The sequence below is a fragment of the Choloepus didactylus genome, chromosome 13, assembly GCF_015220235.1.
Source record: "Choloepus didactylus isolate mChoDid1 chromosome 13, mChoDid1.pri, whole genome shotgun sequence".
Lineage (NCBI taxonomy): Eukaryota > Metazoa > Chordata > Mammalia > Pilosa > Megalonychidae > Choloepus > Choloepus didactylus.
This window is the reverse complement of record NC_051319.1, coordinates 79,019,006-79,026,533: the sequence shown is the minus strand read 5'-3', so window position 1 is coordinate 79,026,533 and position 7,528 is coordinate 79,019,006.

Genomic DNA, 7,528 nt, shown 5'->3' with positions numbered 1-7,528 from the left:
CTGCTACACCAGGGACTGTTTGGAATTGGGGCTGAAGGCACTGCAAACGGGCAAGGCTGGAAGCCTAGTGTCCTGGGTCAGAAGTTGTTAGACCAAGGTTCTGGTTCCATCTTGACTGAGGTCCCAAGGCCCTTCCTCTCCCTGCGCCACAGTTTCCTCATCTGTGAAGTGAGGATAATAGTCACTGGGCCTCCTGCCTAACAGAAGGTCAAAGAGGTATGCCTGAGACCATGTGTGAATGTACTCTTTACACTGTAAAGTGCTCTCAGCATGAGTGATTTGGGTGCACTCCAAGCAGTGGTGCCACCAAGAGATTAGCTGAGGCTTGCTCAGGCTGTACATGCACTGACTTCCTTTCACGAATCCCTCTGGCAATGATGACATTCTCAGGGCCTACTTGCTCTGCCTTTGCTCTCTCCTCTGAGGCCAGCCTGGGCAAATAGCAAGTGGGTTTAGTCCTACCAGGTGCCAGGCACTGGGGAAAGTACCAGCAACACTGTCTTATGCAATCCTCACTGTCATCCTGTGAGAGGACTACTGAACTGTCCTCCTTTTATAGAATAGGCAACTAGACCAGAAAGGTTAAGTGACCTGCCCAAAGTCATACAGCTGGGCAGTGAGAGAGCAGGCTTTGATCCTAGTGAAGTCTGGCTCTGCAGCCCCACACTTTCCCACCGCATCATGCTGCCTCTTGCTGCACGCTAGACTGTATCAGTGTTCAGGGGTTCGGGATGTGTGAGGTTTCACCAAACCTCCTGTTCTATCCAGGTCTCCCCAACTGAAGCTACTTTCTCCCAAAGGAAATTTAAATACAGAGCAATTCTGCAACTAAATAGATATTTATCCCGGCAAACACCAAAGTTTAAAAGGAGCTGTTTTTATTAAGGAAATAACTGAAATTGTAGAACTGTAGCCTACAACATTCTTTGAAATTTGTTCTCTACTTGTTGAATCATACTTTGAAAGTTATCACCTTTCTGTGTATCTGTTATGGTTCACATTTTTAAAAAAAAGCTGTTTTTTGTTTTTAACTTGAGTCCTCAGGAACCAGAGATGAGGTCATTGTCACGGTCCCTCTGATTCCCCTGCCCACTGAAGTCACAGCGTTTGAGAGTGTCTTCTTTGCTCTAGACTGAGCCTAGTGCTCCTCACCACCTTCAGGGAAGTGTTCACTCATTTGATAATTGTTTATTGAGCCTGATCGTGTATCGGATACTGAGCCAGGAGAACAAGATGGATGCTGTCCCTGCAGACCCAAAGCCCTCAGTGCCGTCCAGCCGGGGTCCAGGGGGCTGCCATCAGAAGTTATAAAATCAGGACTCCAGCATTTCTCCCAGGTCCTGATTCCAAAAAAGAAGCCAATGTCCCAAAGATTTATCCATCATTTAGTTTGTCAGTTATTCCAACTGAAGCTATGATCAGCCTTCAAAGCTACATTGATCCAAAGCTACCCAAGATCCAAAATCCAGTACGTGGTCAGACAGATAGTTAATAAAGGGACAGACTGGAGTGAGGCTGCTGCTCAAAGCCCTGGATGTCAGTTCCCACAGAAATGGGCCCCTGCGGTGGTTTTAGCTTATCAGCCAGTTCCCCTCAGAAACTGTCCTCCACTTGCCTTCAGGGGGAAACCCTTGGGCTTTTGTCCATGGTCCAGTAAACTTACAAAAGCTATTTGATCAACTCTAAATGCTGCCTAATTAAATGGCATTGCTACCCCAGATCCAGCAAAGTCCCCTTTCATTTTCTATTCTGGATTGGAGGGTAGAAATAGTAAATATCCACCGAGTGTTAACCTGAGTTAGGACACGTGCTGTGATGAGGTTGACGCTCTGGCTCATGGTGGAGAGCCAGCCCACAGAGAGCCCCTCCACTGACAAAGTGAGGGGGCCCACAGGCTGACAGGCATCTTGCTGGGGGCCTGCTGTGGCATAACCCCATGAATCCCAAGACCAAGAAGCCCTGGCTTCTGCACTTGGGAATGGAGGACACAAAGTGCTACATCAGCAGTGACCCGAAAAGGAGGGAAATGGTCAATCAGAAAAGAGGAGGGTGGATGGGACAGCAGAGATGGAGTAGCTCTTCTTGCAATACAACTTTGAGAGCCTGAGCAATATGCTCTGAGTCCTTGAACCCAAGCCCCTGACTGTTCAACAGGAGTCAGGGAGCTAAGGGAACCAGGGCCTCGGAGGGTTCTGGTGGGGAGTTCCCCCAGGCAGGTCCTAGAGCTCCGGGACCTTGGGTGATATTCACATCAGCAAGAACAGCCATCATTCACCAAGCGTGTTTATACCAGGCTTTTCTCCACCCCCTCTCCACCCCCCACTCCAGGACAGAGCTCTGCCCGAAGGGAGCCCCTCCCAAATTCCCAGTAACCTCATTCTACCTTTCAGTTTCCCAGAGCCATCTCTAGGCCATTTGAGGGCACATGTGCAATCTCCCTCTCTCTCTCTCTCTCTCTCTCTCTCTCTCTCTCTCTCTCTCTCTCTCTCTCTCTCTCTCTCTCTCTCTGACACACACACACACACAATCATCTCTGACTTGTTTTCCTCAGACAGTAAATCACACCTTGCACCTTTCCTTTTCCACTAGACTTTCCTCTCCCCCATCCTGTTCCCCCTGGTGCTGCCAGCTGAGCTCTTAACACACACCACTGGCAACAATGGCCCTGCAAGACAGTTCTTCTAAATGATGTGCACTAACCAGTGGATACCTATTCCATGTACATTCTAGAGCCACCATGCCATGGCAACCATTTGATGAGTATTTACTATATATTAAAGACATGAATATCTAATAATGGACAGGACAAAGTTAAAGGTGTTTAGAAGGAAAGGAGCATTCCCAGAGCAGCAGACGACTTCTGGTCCCGATGGTCCAGGCTTATCTACGCATCCTTAACGAGACCACGAGGTCAAGGGCTCTGCACATAGTAGGTGTACAGCACATTCCAGTTCATGTTTCTCCTCCTGCACTACTCCACCAAGGTGGGAAGGCGGGCACAGAGCTAATTCTGGTCCTGGATCCTCATCTGGAAACCAGGATGCTGGGTTCTGGTCCTGCCTTTGTGCTAACCTGCTGAGGGACCTTGGGCAAGTCAATCCCTTTCCCTAGCTCGGCCTCGGTTTCTCACAAGCAGGGCTGAGCGGTTTCTAACAGTCCTTCTTACTGTAAGTCTCCAGTCCCAGCAATTTCCCACAGCCCCTGAAGAGTCGGGGGGGAGGGTCAGCCGAGGGAGGTTTCTTAGTTTGGTTCTCCCTTCACAAAGCCTGAGATGAGGACTTGCAAGTATTTTATGTGGGAGGAAATCCCAGGAAGCAGGAGTGAGGGAGCATGGAGAGATAGACTGGAAGGAGAAAAAGCCACTGTGAGGAGTGTTCTGCAGGTCATGGATATAGACAAGGTGATTCCATTTTGCTGGGATATCTGAAAGCCTACAGAGGGCCTCCCAGAATCATCTCCTGAAAGACAGGGCTGCAGCATCTGCCCACCAGTCCCCACCTCCCACTGGCTGGAATTTGCCCCCAGAGGTGTACACTCTGGCCTTCTACCCACCCCTCCCTCCACACTTCCAGACTGTGTTTGTGTACAGGCAAAGGGAGCTCCAGTGGGGTTGGACAAGGCTCTGGGGGAGAAGCAGGAGGATGCATGGAGCACTAGAGGTGAGTTGAGGCAGGGAGAGGTGAGCTGGACTTGCCCAACACAGCTGCTGCTGAAATCTGAGGCAGCTGTGACAGGCAGTTGGGGATCTGTGCTCCTGCCCCATGTCCTTAGTCTCCTTCCACTCCATAGAAGGATCATCCTGCAAGCATTTCAGTGGTGTGCCAGGCACTGTGCAAGGCGTCGGGCAAGCATCTAAGTCCCTTCTCTGCTCCAGGCCTCAATTTCTCCATCCCCCAAAGGGATGCATGAAAATCAGGGAGGCATGAAAATGGCTGAAGGGGTGCTGTAGAGTTTCCAATGCTTAGCACTTGTGTTATCCTCTGGAGGGGCAGGGGGAGCAGAGTGCCTTCCCCCAGAGAAGTGCTGTCTAGTAGTGGAATTGGAGCCATCTTGCAGGTTGGGGAGAGCTTTGGTGACAAGGCAGCCCCTGTCACCACAGGCACCCCAGAAGCTCCTATCTGAGCTGGGGGTAGCATGATGCTGTGGCAGCACATGGGCCCCGGAATAAAGGAGATGTGGGTTCACAGCCCAGCTCTGCCCCCATAGGCCAGGTGACTTTAGGAAGATTATTTATTCTTTTTTTTCAATGGGGAGTGTGCTGTACATTGGGTTGGGTTGAGAATTAGATGAGATGGTGTCTGTGCAGCACCAGCACACAAGGCCTGGCACATAGTAGGCTTGCAGGAATGCCCCCTGGGGCATGCTTTGCCTGAGGGCCATGGAGTTGTGTGAATCTGGAGTCCTGTGAAGCCAGGCTATTGTCCCATCCACCCCCCTTCACAGGACAGGGAGCAGTGCAGTCCCTGCCCAGGCACCAGTGCTGGGGGATGGGGTGGGCCAGCAGCAGCCCTGGAAACGCTCAAGCTTTACAGTCCCCCAGCAGGGTCTCTGTTCTCCTCCACTAGCTCAGGCCCTCAGCCCTCTGAGAAACCCTGAGTTTAAGGGAACCAGGTGCCTTCATTTATAAAAAAAAATAAAAATCTACCAATAAAGGGCGACTTTGTGAAGAGGGTGTGTGTGGTATGATTTTGCAAGCTCCAAGCAATTTTATAGGCCCAGACACAGACCAAACGTGGCCCAGGGGCCATGGAGGGTTTTCCAGGCCTCCGGCCCACGGGCAGAGATGGGGTGGGAAAGTCCCCTCTTCCCTCATCCCTCTCCAACTGCAGAGCCAGGGACTGCCCTTGCTGCAGAGGAAGGGCTTTCTCCTAACATTGACAGGGGGTAAAGCTCACCAAGAATCAGATTCACAAAGGCTTCCCATGTTAGAGCCCAATCACTTCTCCACACTCCAGGCCTTATAAGCACATGGACAGCTTTTCCCTTAAAAGCAGTTTATCTTTCCATGGACCTGGGATGGGTGTGTTGGAGCCCCATGTGAGAACATTCCCAAATCCCAACACTCTGGGCACTCCCAGGAATGCAGCCCCCTTCTCTGCCTCTCACAAAAACAATCATGGGAATTCACCTCCCAGAAAGCCAATAAACAGGACTGAAAATGCATCTATAAAATCTTCCATTTTTGTAATACATAGGACATCAAAAATTCAAAATACATAAGAAATGTGTCAACCCCCAAATATACTGAAAATGGGCAGCCTCAGCAAGACCCCAATGCCCATCAGTGTTACTAGCAGTTAAAAGAAATCAAGTTTTGACAAGCCGATACTTCAGTGACTTGGCCCTGCAGCAAACTGATGTTTGGAGAATTAACCTGGAGCCCCTACAGGGCTGAGCTCAGGGCCCGAGGCATAGAAGGGGCCCTCCCTGAGCCCCTCTGTCAATCCCTGTCCTGCCAGGCTGTGACACAAGCTCCCTTTTCATAGCACCCTCAAAGGAAATAAGGCCTCAAGGCACCCCAAGCCACTGCAGCTATGAACCAGAGGGGAGGGGGATCCTCACATAGGGAAACCCCTTTGTGAGAACCCCAAAGATAAAACCACTAAACAGGGATCAGAGAATTATTCACATTTTGGAAAGTCTGAATTTTACCCCAGGGTCTTTTAATGACCCCTAGGCCATTTAAAGTGGGGCTTAAATGAGGGGCAGAGTGATGTTTATGAAATAACATGCCCATGTAAAGGCTGGAACGCAGCCCCCAGTCTGGACGGGTTCTCGGTGGGTGGAAGGTTCCATGGGGCCCTTTCTTCCCTTCAGTGCTGCTGTACTGCTTTCAAAATAATGTTTCATTTGTTATTTGCTTGCTTTTGCTTGTTTTTTAAGAAACAGGAGTTAAAATGGCATCAAACACACCTAAGCACCAACTTCAATATTCCAATCAAATGCATTACCAGTTCCTGACCCCAGCATTCTGGGCTCTCCCCCAAACCCCCCTAATGCCCACCATCTCTCCGCACTTACTTTACCTTCTAGTTTCTCCCTGACTCATCACACTGTTTCTGACCCCAGGCTTTCATCCCTGCCATTCTGTCCCCATGGATCAGCCTTCACTCACCACATCTCTCCTGTGTAAATCTTTCTCATCCTTCAAGGTCCATTTCAAACCTGCCTGCTCCACAAAAGTCCTCCTGCTGCCCTATCTGGATGGAATTGCCTGTGGCCACCCTCTGAAATCCCAGAACTCCTGTGGGTAAGTGATGAAAACACCCTGCCCAGCCCGCAGCCTTTGCTCCATCCCAGGCAGGGAGCGCTTGTACTGCAGACAGCCCTGGGCATCTTTGCAGCCCTGGCAGCCCCTGCCCAGTGCCCGGCATAGAGAGGGCATCAGCAAGGGTTCAACCTGATGCTCGCAAAGGACTGTGCACATCAGACTAAGATAAAGCCCCCAGCTCGGACCAAGGATGGCATCTTGGGCAAAAATACTTTTTACCCCAATCCAAATGCATTTCAACATGTGCTAGTTACTTTTGTTCCTCTACAGGTTAAACAAATTTAGTCTTTTTGTGATAACTCAACAATATTTTTAAAGACCTGCTCCAAATGTTGTGTCTTCTAAGACAAAAATACAGGAAAAGAAATGTAAAAAATACTTCCGTTAGCCTAGCAGAAGGAGCAGTAATGTGCAACAGCCTTTTCCCTTTGACGTTGGACTTTCTGGCCACAGTAAACAGGAGCAAACCTGCCCTGCTCTCCACGGCGAGTGAGCCTCTGCCAACACACAGTGGGAGGCACCCACCTCTTCGGAGAGGCTATTTTCTCAGCATCCCCAGCCCCAAGAGCTCAGCTCCCTGCCTCTCTCCCTCCTGCCCTCTCTCTCTCCAGCATCCACATCTGGTTTTCCTTCACCGCAAGTTCCACAATGGACAGATTTTGCACTTCGAGGATTTATGGCTCCTGCAGTCCCTCCTTGCTTTTGATATGATTCCATTACGTGCTTAAAATCTGGACCATGCTCTTGGCTCCAGGGAGCTGTTTATGACAATTCTTTTACAGCCTTAAATCGCTCACCATTAAAAACCTGGTCATGTTCAGAAGCAATCACTAGTTGCTAAGACAGAAAATTGCAATGTATCTCAGACGGTTGCTTGAAAAGCTTTTCTTTGTACGAGATGAATTAAGGCTGGTGTTGGTCTCGCAGTTAAATCCTCCGAGCAACACCTCTGACCCAGTCTCTCACACAGGCTGCAGAGACACTCAGGCAAATTAGTGACAACCCCACACCCCAAACCCAATCGCTTCCTTCCTTCTGCTGAGCTCCTTCCTCCAGTGCTTGAGATCCCACAGACAGAGGGGGTGGAAAAAACAAAAATACGTATCACAAACACCTCCTCTGGAAAACAAACAGGTCGGAGAACTATCTTTTGTTTTCCATCTCTGCATTATGTTTCTCAGAAAGAGAAGGCAAAGAATTCCAGGAATGAGAAGCCAAAGTGTTTAACCCTTCACCTTTATGTAAGGACTTCCCTTG